The 13,547-nt window shown below is 45.5% G+C and overlaps 1 non-coding gene across 1 annotated transcript; it reads right to left on the reverse strand.

The window, feature by feature from the left end:
- Positions 1 to 12,687: 12,687 nt before the first annotated feature.
- Positions 12,688 to 12,806, reverse strand: LOC133386370 (5S ribosomal RNA). The gene has a single exon (XR_009763119.1). It is a non-coding gene; the product is annotated as a 5S ribosomal RNA (ribosomal RNA).
- Positions 12,807 to 13,547: the final 741 nt, after the last annotated feature.

A 13,547-nucleotide genomic window follows, 5' to 3' on the forward strand; every position in this document is an offset into this window, starting at 1 on the left:
GGCTTTGTCTTTCACAGTCCAATCCACTTCCTGTGTAGCTTGGAAGATTTTGGTAACGTGCCAACAGCAAGGTTTTATGCCTGTTAATGAATATGATTAAGCATTACATATAGTATTGCCCAGGCTTTCAGTAGAGACAGGACCCTACTAAATATTTTGATAATTCCCTACATGTAGAAAATACGCACATCGCTTAGGTTGCAATCCTAGGGTCCCTTGAGGGCATCCTAGGCCCCATAGAATTCTATAAATTTTCCTCTACAAGGTTAGAAGAGGTCTAACCTTGGAGAAGGAGATTCAACTTCATGCATCTTCCAACAGTGAAATATGAGAGAGAGAGAGACAGACAGACAGACAGACAGACCTGGGCTGTGCTGTGCTGTGCTGTGCTGGGAGAGGGTGTGGATCCATAGCCCTCCTATTCCCCAGGCATGCCCTTGAAATGGGGAAGAAACTATACCTGCTCTAGAACTGGTGGAGTTTATTCCCCTCTCACTGATTTCAATGGGAGGAATACCGTTTTGTTTTTTAAAAAAATGAAAGCATGGCACAGGAAATAAAAGAGGAAGATCCCCTTCATTCTGTCCTGCCAATGTAAGCCTGGCAGCTCATGTGAAAAGGTGGTTTGTCCACTTTTTGGGTCTCCCATATGCCCTTTGGGTTGCTCGGCCCAAAGACTAGGCTAAAACTTCCTCCCTAACTCGTTTGGTTTTTCCTTCCTGAAAACCTAATCAACTGCAGCACCATTTTAGTGAATATGTAGACGGCCCCTTATTTTCCATCAGTGATCACTTTTTAAAGAAAATAAACCAGCTTTGTCCCAGTCTAAGATTTCCAGATATTCCTTATTTTAAAGGGTCGTTCCCTATCTCAAAACATCTGGATGCTATAATAAATTAACAAGTGATACCTCCTCCTCCTCCTCCTCCTCATCATCATAAATTTGTTAGACACCAACTACAGAAAAGTCTCATGGTGACTTACAATTCTAAAACTATACACAATACAAAATATATGAAATAATTTGTACAAAAAACAATTATTGTAGCCTACTTCTAAAAACAACACACAGAATTCTCCACTGCCTCCAATCACATGCACCTTATCATTATGACCTATAAATTATCCATCTAAAACATATGCAAAAGGTAAGAGAAATTTTAGCAGTTAAACATCCTGGAGAAGAGGGAGGTTTTTGCCATGTGCCAAAAAGGTGTTAGTGAAGGTGCCAGGTGAGTCTCTTTCGAGAAACCATTCCAGACAGTTTCATCTTGCTCTCTGTTGTCTGCTCTGCATCAGCTCTCTGGAGTCATTTGCTACACAACCCTTTTCCCATGCAAAGCAGATATTCTACCACTAAACAATGCCCCCATGTTGCTTAAGCTGGTTTTTCACACATAGATGTTCACACAGCTTGTACAAAGGCTTGCGTATAGAACAGGGTGAGCAGGGTTGTCTTTTCCTCTGTGTCCTGCTTACAGCCTTTTAAAATAGATTATGGCCTAATTTGGTTATCAGTACACCCATCACACCATTCATTCATTCATTCATCAAAACCCTTTTAGATTGCTTGACATTCTTTCGATTGGCATCCTAAGCAGGAACTTCCACAGTTGCCTCAACTTTAAATATAGTTAAATTTCAGCAGCAACTCTAGTCTGAGCCTATAGCAGATAACTCCACCAACTGCTGTATCAGTGACAATCATCATCACCATCACCATGGATCGAAAATAACTTCCTTCCCTGGGGAAGGAATGGTCCACTTTTTGCAGAGGGCTGACACAATTCAACACTTTGACTTGGCTTGTGGATTGAAATACAACTCCCAGTTGGGTTATGCACTTCTCACCATTTTGCAATGTAGTTTTGGCATGGAAAAAGTGCACACAAAAAAACATTTTGCAGAAAAAATGCATACAACATGCACCTTTTGAGGATGAATGCATTGAAAAGTGCTTATTTTACACAGTGCATATTTTGTATGGTTGAGCACCACTGAGACTGAAACAGGATGGAATTAGCTGCTCAGCCTATTCCAATTTACTCCCACCTAAAAGTTGTATGAATTTTCCCTTATTCTGACCTTGGTGGCAGCGTGGCAGCCGCGGAGGTGCGGCGCCAAGGCCGAGAAGCCGTGGAGAGCCCTAGAGCGCCGGGAAGCGGCAGTGAGAGCGCTGCAAGGACTAACAGGCGACGGCGGTGGTGTGTATGGATGAATGAATGTGGAATTGGGGTGGAAAATTTGCTTTGACTTAGTCTAATTTTATTTAATTCAAATTAATTTAATTAAAATACAGCTGTTAGGGACGGAGGCGGGTCTCCGGACCAATATTGTTTTAAGGTGGGTGGCCTGTTGATTGACAGATAGGGACAGAGGTATGTGCAAGCCAGGGAGGGAGGTGAGGGGCCAAGTTATAGAATAATTGGGTGGCAGACACTGGAAGGGTGCTGCTGGCAGACCTAGCCAGAATAGGGGAACGGGGGATAGATGCATTATACCCATCCCCTGTTCCGGGTCTGTCCAGAACCAGATGAAAACTGGGGGATGCAAGGTTCTTACCAACCTTCGATTACTGCTGTGTAATGCCAGGTCTGTGGCACAAAAAACTGCGCTCATCCATGATATGATCTTGGATGGGTGGGCAGACCTGGCATGCATTACGGAGACTTGGCTGGACGAGGCCTCTGCTCCCATTCTTGAGGCCATGTGTCCACCAGGTTTCCGTTATGCACAACAGCCGAGGGTCGGAAGGTGGGGAGGGGGTGTGGCAGTCATCTATCGAGAGTCCTTGGTTTTTGCCAGACCTCCTCTCCATAGGACCTAATTTGTTGATTGCATGTACTGGAGGTTGGGCCCGAAGGGCGGTTTGGGGATCCTGCTAGTGTACCGCCCACCCTGCTGCACAGCAGACTCCCTGGCCGAGGTGCTGGAGGTGGTCTCGGCTGTACGGATGTTGTCCCCAGAATTGTTAGTGCTGGGTGACTTCAACGTGCATGCTGAGACCACTCTCACTGGAGCCCCTTGGGATTTCCTGGAAACCATGGCTTCCTGGGAACTGCACCTTAATAACACTGGGCCCACCCATGTAGCCGGTCATGCTCTCGACCTTGTGTTTGTCCTGGGAGAGGAGAGGAGTGCTCTGAAGTTGGGAGTGGTTTATTCCACCCCAGTGTCAAGGTCAGATCACTACCTGGTAAACATAGACTTCTCAATGCCACACCCCATCCGCAGGGGTGAAGGACCTATTAGAATGGTCCGCCCCAGGTGCCTGATGGATCCGGATGGATTCCTGACTGCGCTAGGGGAACTAGAACCTGCTGAAGGTCGCCCAGTCGAAACCCTGGTGAGGGAGTGGAATGATGGGATCACCAGGGCATTAGACCGGGTGACTCTGAAACGTCCTCTCCCCCTGAATAGAACTCAGTTAGCACCATGGTATACACCACGGTTGTGTACTCTGAGGCAGGAGGTGAGACGACTAGAACGCCGGTGGCGGAAATCCCGCTCCGAAGATGTCCGGACACAGGTCAGAGCAGCAGTAGCTGCCTACCCAGTGGCAATAAAGGCAGAAAAGAAGGTTTTCTTTGCTGCCTCTATTGCGTCTGCGGAGTGCTGTCCCAGGAGGCTGTTCCAGGTGGTCCGAAGCCTGGTCGGTCCAGTTGCCCAGGAACCCTTGGAACAGTCAAAGGCCTCCTGTGACATATTGGCAAAGCACTTCGCCGACAAAATCGAACACCTACGGAGCTCGATTCCATACGCCGTGGACACAGTAAGTGAACCAGAGTTGGCCAGTTGCATACCGGTAAGTTGGGATCGGTTCCAGCTTCTCCCTTCTGAGGATGTGGACAAGGTGCTCTTGACTGTGAAGCCTACCACTTGCCTAACTGACCCATGCCCATCGTGGCTCCTTATGAGCTGCAGAGAGAAATTGGGCAAGGGGATCAAAGCGGTGGTAAACGCATCCTTGAAAGAGGGTGTGATGCCATCTGCTTTCAAGGAGGCAATCGTAAAGCCCATCTTGAAGAAGCCCTCCTTGGATCCCCAAGTTTTCAATAACTTTCGCCCAATTTCGAACCTACCATTCTTGGGCAAGGTCATTGAGCGAGTGGTGGCCAATCAGTTGTTGACACACTTGGATGAAACAGATTATCTAGATCCATACCAATCGGGTTTCAGAACTGGGCACGGAACTGAAACAGCCTTGGTCGCTCTGGTAGATGATATGAGGAGGGCATTAGATAGGGGAGAATTCACCTTTCTTGTCCTCGTCGATCTCTCAGCGGCTTTTGATACTGTCGACCACAGTATCCTTTTACATCGCCTGGAGGGACTGGGAATTGGAGGCACTGTATTACAATGGTTCCGTTCCTTTCTCTCTGATAGGTATCAACAGGTAGCATTGGGGGAGGAGGTTTCAGACCCTTGGCCTCTCAATTGTGGTGTGCCACAGGGCTCTATCCTCTCTCCCATGCTATTTAACATTTATATGAAGCCGCTGGGGACAATCATTAGGAGATTTGGGCTGCAGTGCCACCAATATGCGGATGACACTCAGCTCTATCTCTCATTCAAATCTTCACCGGAGTTGGCTGTGGAGACCTTGTCCAAGTGCCTGGAATCCGTGAGTGGATGGATGGGAAGGAACAAGCTGAAGCTGAACCCCGATAAGACCGAGGTGCTGCTTGTGGGGGATAAAGGAAGGTTGGGAGATGTTGACCTGAAGTTCAATGGGGTGAGTTTACACCTGAAGGACCAGGTCCGCAGCCTTGGGGTTGTGCTTGACTCCAGGCTGTCCATGGAGGCTCAGATTTCGGCTGTGAGCCGGGCAGCCTGGTATCAACTACATCTCATACGAAGGCTGCAACCCTACCTTCCTGTTCATCAGCTCCCCCTGGTAGTACACGCCCTGGTCACCTCTCGTCTGGACTACTGTAACGCGCTCTACATGGGGTTACCCTTGAAAACGGTCCGGAAATTACAACTTATACAAAATGCGGCGGCTCGACTGCTTACGAATAGTCGCTGCCGGGATCACAACACTTCCAGTTGTTTTCCGAGCCCAATTCAAGGTGTTGGTATTAACCTTTAAATCCCTATACGGTTTCGGCCCAGTTTATCTGACGAAGCGCCTTCAACGCCACCAATTATGCTGCCCGACACGATCAGCCACACAGGGCCTTCTCTCAATCCCGCCAACAAAAACAGCTAGATTGGCAGGTACGAGAGAGAGGGCATTCTCAGTGGCGGCCCCCACTCTTTGGAACTCCCTCCCACAAGATCTCCGGCATGCCTCTTCCCTAAATGTATTCCGTAAAGCCTTAAAGACCTGGCTCTTTCAACAGGCCTTTGGGATCTCCGAGGAGGGTTAATTGCTATGAATGAAATGCCTCCTACCCTGTTTTAATATTGTTGCTGCTGTATTGTTCTTATAGTGTTTTTATATTGTATGTTGTATTTTATCTATTGTGTTTTAACTGTTTTGTACGTCGCCTAGAGTGGCCATTGGCCAGATAGGCGACACAGAAATTAAATTTATTATTATTATTATATTATTATTATTATAACCAGATAGGAAAGAGTCACACAATATGAAAATTCATGTAGAGAAAGGGGTTTTGTATTGTTAACTTGAATTGTGAATGGCTCTCAGAAGATGGAACTTTATGTTTTGGGTGGTGGCGTGGTGGAGGAAAAAAGAATGCCATTAGTACTTTTGTAATGAAATGTATTAACAAATTTTGCAACTAGTCAAATAAAAGGGAAATTACACTAAGCAAATTGTAAACAGCAAGATCGCTTATAGATTGCTGCACCAAGGGGCGAACATTTAGTTCTCATTTTACTAACATCTCTTTTGGAAAAAGGGCTATTGTCTATGTTTGTTAATTTATTATTAAGGACAATATGAGAGGCCTAGGTTTCCTGGCTGAAGTACAAAACTGTGTTTCTAAGCCCTCAAATATGTATTTATTTTCTATAATTAATAATGAATTATCTAGGTGCTGCACAATCTATACAAAACAAAATTAAAATATACTATCAAATTCAACACTAAAATCCAGATCCAGCACACAAGAATAAAATAGATCATACAAAAGTGCTATGTAAGAACATAAAAAGAGCCCTGCTGGATCAGGCCAAAGGCCCATCTTATCCAACATCCTGTTCTCAAAGTGGCTAACCAGATATCTGCCCATGGAAGCCCCTGAGCAGAAACTGAGCACAATAGTACTCTCTCCTCCACCTGCGATTCCCAGCAACTGGTCTTCAGAGGCATACTGACTCTGACAGTAGAGTTAGAACAGTCGAGGTATAATTCTGTTTTATCTATTTTTTACCTTTCTCCCTGCACCATGGAATGCCCTTTCCTCTCCCATATGTGAAGTACCATCCATTAGTTGCTTCGGACATCTTGTAAAGCCATCTATATTTTTTTCCCTAGGCTTTCTCCAGATCCATAAGATCGTACTCTGTTTTTTCTGGATTCCTGTTTTTACCTATTCCAGTTTTTATCATTTTTTTTTAATAATGCTGTTTTGCTGCCTATATTATACCATTTTATTGTTTTTATGTTATTTTGGTATACCACTTAGAGATAGCAAAATATTAAGCCATTTAGAAAGAAAGAAATTTCAAAGAAAGGAAGAAATTCCATCTTTAAGCACACAAAAAAAGCAACTCATGGCCATCAGTCAGCAGAGACAAAAAATACTGATATCAAATTTTTTTAAAGAAAGAAAGAGAAAGAGAGAAAGGAATGAAAAATATGACAAACTATTCACGTTGATTCAGGTTTAAACAAGTAAAAGATAGTGGCTTGCTGCAGTATGATCTGGGAGAAATGATTCATACAAAGTACTAAGCTAATAGTGTATCATATTAGTTACTCTTATCAGCCATTGGCCCCAATCCAGTCCTGTATAAGTGCAGGAGATGGGGCTGTATGAACAGAGCCATTTATAGAAAACACTAGAATCAGCTGTATATGGAATGGGAGTGGGGAGACAGAGAGAGAGACTGAGGCTGCAATCCCACACTTCCATTTGAGTAAATGTTACTGAGATGATGATCAGGGTCGGCGCCAGGCATGCCGGGGCCCTTGGGCACCAGCCTGCCTTGGGCCCCAATGCGTGCACGTGCATGCACATGCACACGCACATGCACACATGCCTCACCTACCTGTCTTCCCTGTCTTTTGCAGCTGTGCGCACTGTGCGCGCTGGCCTGCCATTAACCATAATGGTGGCCTAGGTTTCCCTAAGGGCTGCAGCCTCCACTGCCACCTTGGTTGATGGTATGCATGCGTACTACGCGCGTGCATCCCTGCCATCAACCAAGATGGCGGCAGGGGCATCAGCCCCTTAGGGAAAGCTCAGCTGCCATCGTGGTTAACAGCAGCCCTGTGTGCGCAGCGTGTGCAGCTGCAAAAGACAGGAGAGACAGGTAGCTGGAGCCAGAGAACAGGCAGGCAGCTTGGAAGCTCCTCCCTATGCAGATCATGGAAGGGGAAGGCTACTCCCCCCACCCTATCGAGGGCCCCCTTAGGGGCCCCAGGGGCCCTCGGCCAGGGCCTGACCTGGCTGCCCTTTGGTGCCAGCCCTGATGATGATGATGTATTCCATTGCTTAACTCCCACCCTTCATCATAAGGACTCAAGGTGGGTTTAAACAATATAAAAATACAGTATTAAAATCAGTTAAAACTATTTACAGTCACAAGATGCACACGCACACGCACACACACACAAGGTGTCAAAGGCCAGGATAAAGAGATGCATCTTCAGCATACAGTGGAAGCCTTATAATGATGATGCTAAATGAACCTCTGTGGGGAGCGAATTTTCACAATTTGGGGTTTGCCACAGAGAAAGCCCTTTCCTGGTCCACCATTTCCCACCCTTCTGAGGGTGGTGGAACTACCAAGAGAGCCTCATCTGCTGATCCTAATACCCAAGAGGACCTGTAGGGAAGGAGGAAGCCTTTCAGATATTTGGGAGCCACCTGGTCACTTGTCTGCTCATGGCCATGGCCACTGGGGACCCAGGGGGTAACACTGATCAGGGTTTTCGGCCAGGTGCCCAAACTTGCTCTCCTTCCACTTTAATTATGCCAGACCTGTTCAGCATTATTAAGACAGTGGGGCCAGGCATATGGCCCAGAGGTCCAATTAGTTCAATGTCACCATCATGAGTGGAAGGAGTGCCTGCATCCCCAACCACATACACAATTTGTTTGAAGGTGCGCAGAAGGCAGCCTGCCTGGAAGCATCCCAAATCTGGAGTAGGGCCTGTTTATTGTTAATTATAGATACTGCATACAGTGATAATGCTTTCCAATTTTAAAGAAATATCTCTATAACAACGTTTTCCATCTATTGAATCATTATATCCAACACATGGGAGGGGCAAATCCATGTCCTCTGCCAATGAGATGAAAGGAATGTTATGAAGATCTCAGATACATCAGTACCTTGGAAGCCTCCCAAGAACAGTTGCTGACCTTAAGAATGCACAGTGATCTCAGACCCATCAAGTATCCCTGAAACCAAGAGCCATATGGATGAGCACCTCAAACTGTGATGCCTCCAGGCAATCTCGCTCACTGGGATTTTTGTGCTTGATTCAATTTGTTTATAATCAAAAGTCTCAGAGAAGAGCAAGTTTATGATGCTAGAGCGGAATTTCAAGGAGCTCAGGAGGATTGCATAGCTGTTTTGTGAGCCCTCTATTTATACAGTTAAAATTCTGTTTAGCAATCCAAGAAAGATGCCAGATTCAACAGTGTATAGGCATGACACATTCCACCCACAGAGGGAGTGAAACATCAACAGTCATACTGACAGCTTCCTCATATTGTGTAGGCTGGCATCTTGTAGGTCACATCTTGAGATATGGCCAAATTTCACACTTCTTCAGCTTGGAAAATGAACCTCAGTTACATGCAACATTTATCTGAAATATGAGGTGAGTATTATGATCTCAAATTTCTTCCTACTTACCTTCCCTCCCATCCATAAACCTCAAAAATCCCTCCATCTACCATTTTTCTCTTCCATCAGTGGTGATAGTAAATAAGAAAGGTAGGGCTCCCTGTTCCTGTTTCAGTATAGGGACACAGACCACTATAACTATGGACACCATAGATATCAGCATTCATGCTGAGTCTGCTCTGTTTGGGGTGGCTCAGGACTTCATGGTCTCCACTGCAACCATGAAGTTGTCCCAACACATCATTGGGCCAATTCACATAGCAGGGCACACTCTAAATTTGGTTTTCTAAGTCAGGCAGGGAGAGGGTGACCTGAAGGTGGGGAACATAAAAACTGTCATGGTCAAATCACCTACTGGTGAGTTTTACACTTACAGTGGCCTTTTTCTTCTGCAGGACTCCTATTGGTTTTCAGAGGGCTCTGGAGAATTTTCCGGTTGGTATGACCAGCTCTTCTGTTCGAAGCTCTGGTTGATCTGTAGAATACAGAGATGACCAAGGCAGTTGACACAATTGCACCTGAGCATCTTCTCCCAAGTGTACTCCAGAGCTAACAGCAATGAAGCAAGAAGGGAGATGGCTTGAGTGCAGGTGGAGAAAAACTCCCAACAAATGTAATTGAATACTGGTACGTGCTCACGATCGAGCCTATTCAGTTGCAGTGAAGGTGGCAAAGAAAACTTACTTCTCCACTTCCATTGTGTCCTCAGCTTGCCATCCTGCAGAGCTGCTTAGAGTGGCTAAGGGCTTATTATATACTGGCCCTAGAGAGGTGGTAGAGCCATCTAAAACTGGCTGCGGTGTATCTGCTAAGCATTTTGAGGATTTGGACTCCATTGTTGGTACTGATGATCCAGATTTCTTGTCCAATGTCATCAGATGAGTTTCAGTTGCTGTGGCCTGAGGGACATGGACAAGTTACTTGGTTGGGTTTGCCCCACCCCTCTGCCTGGACCTTATGAGCTGCAGACTGAGAGGTACTGCTGCAGGGCTGAGACTGTGCTGGGACCATCAAGGGGCAAGCTTTTCCACCTGCTTTGCTCCCTCTCCCCTGCACTTAGTGACATTTTTCTGGGGACTGTCCTTTACCAGGAAGATGAGTGTTTTTCGTTTTTAGCTGTTGTTGGCTTGAATTTTGGTAAATTGTATTGTTTTTATTTGTATTTGTATTTTTCTATTTGTGTGTAAGCCGCCTTGGGGGCCTTTTTGGCCAAAAGGCGGCCTAGAAATAAACGCTAACATCAATAAAGCCCAAAGTAGATTTCAGAAGGAGATATTTAAAAAGCTTTGCTTGTTGTTCTAAAACAGCTACAGTGGCTTAAGTGCTGGCAATTTTGCCTTTATGTTTCCCACTTGAAACACTGCAGTGAATTTTTATAAAAGTTCTACGCTGAAGGATATTAATGATGCAACAAATTGACTGGTGTTCTGAGGATGTATCTATCTATTTATTTTTATGAGTGTGTTTAATTGCACATTTTTCTTAAGATTCTAATTACAACCTGCTCTAAAAGTGATGTCTAGTTGTTTAAAGATGCATTTTTATACTAAATATGTTACATTATTATTAGTTATACTGCAGATAGTTCACTAAGAAATAGTGTCGGGATACGAGAGTGGATTAGAAATCGCATTACTAATACAGGAGCTTGTCTGCAGAGGAAAAAGGGAAAATAAATAAAGTACTCCACACAATATAAGAGCTCCTTCAATTTCTTTCACAAATCTCATTTTATTAGAATCTAAATGTCAGTCACATAAAAAGATGGAGTTGGCAGTATGGCCTGATTTGGATCGTTTTTAACAGTCCAGTTTGCATTCAACATCTGTATTTTATTTATTTATTTATTTATTTGTTAAATTTTTATACCGCCCCACTAGCATAGCTCTCTGGGCGGTGTACAACAGAAAGTATATACAATAAAATCACATAAATCGGTACAAAAACATATATATATAAATCCACAAATCTAAAACCAATTTGAACATATTAAACTAAAATGCCTGAGCAAAGAGAAAGGTTTTAACTTGGCGCCGAAAAGATAGCAATGTTGGCGCCAAGCGCACCTCAATGGCAAGACTATTCCACAATTTGGGGGCCACCACTGAGAAGGCCCTGGTTCTTGTAACCATCCGCCGAGCCTCTCTATGAGTCGGAACTTGGAGGAGGGCCTTCGATGTTGAACGTAGTGTACGGGCAGGTTCATATTGGGAGAGGCATTCCAGGAGGTATTGTGGTCCTGCGCCGTATAAGGCTTTATAGGTTAAAACCAACACTTTGAATCTGGCCCGGAAACATATAGGTAGCCAGTGCAAGCGGGCCAGAACAGGTGTTATATGTTCGGACCGCCTGGTCCTCGTTATCAGCCTGGCCGCCGCGTTTTGCACAAGCTGTAGTTTCCGAACCGTCTTCAAAGGCAGCCCTACGTAGAGCGCATTGCAGTAATCCAATTGAGAGGTTACCAGAGCATGGACAACTGAGGTGAGGTCCTCCGTGTCCAGATAGGGACGTAGCTGGGCTACCAACCGAAGTTGGTAGAACGCATTCCGTGCCACCGAGGCTACTTGAGCCTCGAGTGACAGGGAAGGATCTAAGAGTACTCCCAGACTACGAACCTGCTCCTTCAGGGGGAGTGTAACCCCGTCCAGAACAGGGTGCATATCCACCATTTGATCAGAGAACTCACCCACCAACAGCATCTCAGTCTTGTCTGGATTTAGCCTCAGTTTATTAGCTCTCATCCAGTCCATTATCGCAGCCAGGCAACGGTTCAGCACATTGACAGCCTCACCTGAAGAAGATGAAAAGGAGAAATAGAGCTACGTGTCATCAGCGTACTGGTGGCAGCGCACTCCAAAACTCCTGATGACCGCACTCAGCAGCTTCATGTAGATGTTAAAAAGCATGGGGGACAGAACTGACCCCTGTGGGACTCCACATTGGAGAGCCCACGGTGTCGAGCAATGTTCCCCAAGCACTACCTTCTGGAGATGACCCGCCAGGTGGGAGCGGAACCACTGCCAAGAGTACCCCCAACTCCCAACTCCACGAGCCTCTCCAGAAGGATACCATGGTCGATGCTATCGTAGGGAAGAAGAGAGGGCTGTCCAAGACATTTTGCTTCCTGAGGCAAAAGACAAGAAGGTCCCAGGTTCAATCCCCAGCATCTCCAGGTGGGGCTGGGTGTGTTCCCTGTATCAAACACTGGAAAGGTGCTGCCCGTTAGTGTAGTCAACACAGCTAGATGGACCAGTGGTCTGATTCAGCTTCCTATGTTTAACTTAGAAATACTAACTACCCTTTGAGTAAGGCACATTTCTCTCTCAGTCCCTCTGTATCCTTCAGAGATCATGAATTGTCTCACAGAGTAAGGAGCTTCAGAACATCCCAGTCAGAGAGGCAGGCAGGCTACTAGGGAAGATGGCTGAAGCCAGACGACTGGACTCTTCAAAGGCTGTTAGGTGCTGGAGAAAGTTCCTAGAACCTCAGTCTTGCTTCCTTTTTCTGCTTCCTTAGACACAGTAACAAGTGTCTAAGGAGCAAGTGATTCAGTGGCAGCTGTTCTGTTAGGACTTTTGTTGTTGTTATATGCCTTCGATCACAACTTATAGTGACCCCGTGAATCTTTTTTTGATATATTCATAGGGTTTTCATAGTAAGAGGTATTCAGAAGTGATTCACCATTGCCTTCCTCTAAGCCTACGACACCTGGTATTCCCAGGCGGTCTTCCATCCAAGTACTAACCAGGCCTGAGCCTGCTTAGCTTCTGAGATCAGATGAGATCAGGCTTTTTCAGGGTAATATGGCCATAGGCTCTATTAGGGAAAATACAGCAATGCCCCACCTGCCTAAGACTACCCTTAGTCTGCTCTGAACCAGCCCCCACCTGCCTGTCTCCTTACTTATAACCACTCCAAGGACTGTCAGCTTCGTTCTCTATAGTCTCAGTGTTGCCCCTAGTACAACTCATCACTGATGGGGTCCCTGCCTTCTGCCTTAACAGTCCCAATGGGCATCAGCCATCCCTGAAGTGATAGTGGACCTTTGCTAACAAATCAGTTGGTAACTTCTGCTTGAACCCTTGCAGTGCCTGAAAGAAAGCTATTTTGATTGGTTGGAACGGGCAAAGACTGTACCGTGTAGCTTATCGGCAAAGTTGTGGAGAATGTACCACTTCCTCATGAATACTTTATTCCTCTCCAGCAGCATGATTGAGATTTATGCTTTGCCAAAGCCATGAACATCTGATAGCTCAAGAGGGAAGAAGGGTGGCAGGGCAGTTTTTGAGGTGGGAATTGATCCATGCTGATGTCCCACTGGTGCCAACCTCTGCTGCTCATGACTGGTGTGTCCACTTTGGGCTGCTTTCTCCTAACACCTAGTTTGCTGGCAATGATCTTGTGTGACACTTCAAGAAGGATATAGACTAGGGATGTGTTTGAATTTTGCAAAATTTGAATTTGACACCTGATATCCTATTTATTTGTGTTTGTTTTGTCCTCACGGATTAGGTGTTTTTCCAGCCGTTTTCCATGGCTGAAACAGATTTTTTTTT

This window comes from Rhineura floridana, chromosome 5 (genome assembly GCF_030035675.1).
Source record: "Rhineura floridana isolate rRhiFlo1 chromosome 5, rRhiFlo1.hap2, whole genome shotgun sequence".
Taxonomy (NCBI): Eukaryota; Metazoa; Chordata; class Lepidosauria; order Squamata; family Rhineuridae; genus Rhineura; species Rhineura floridana.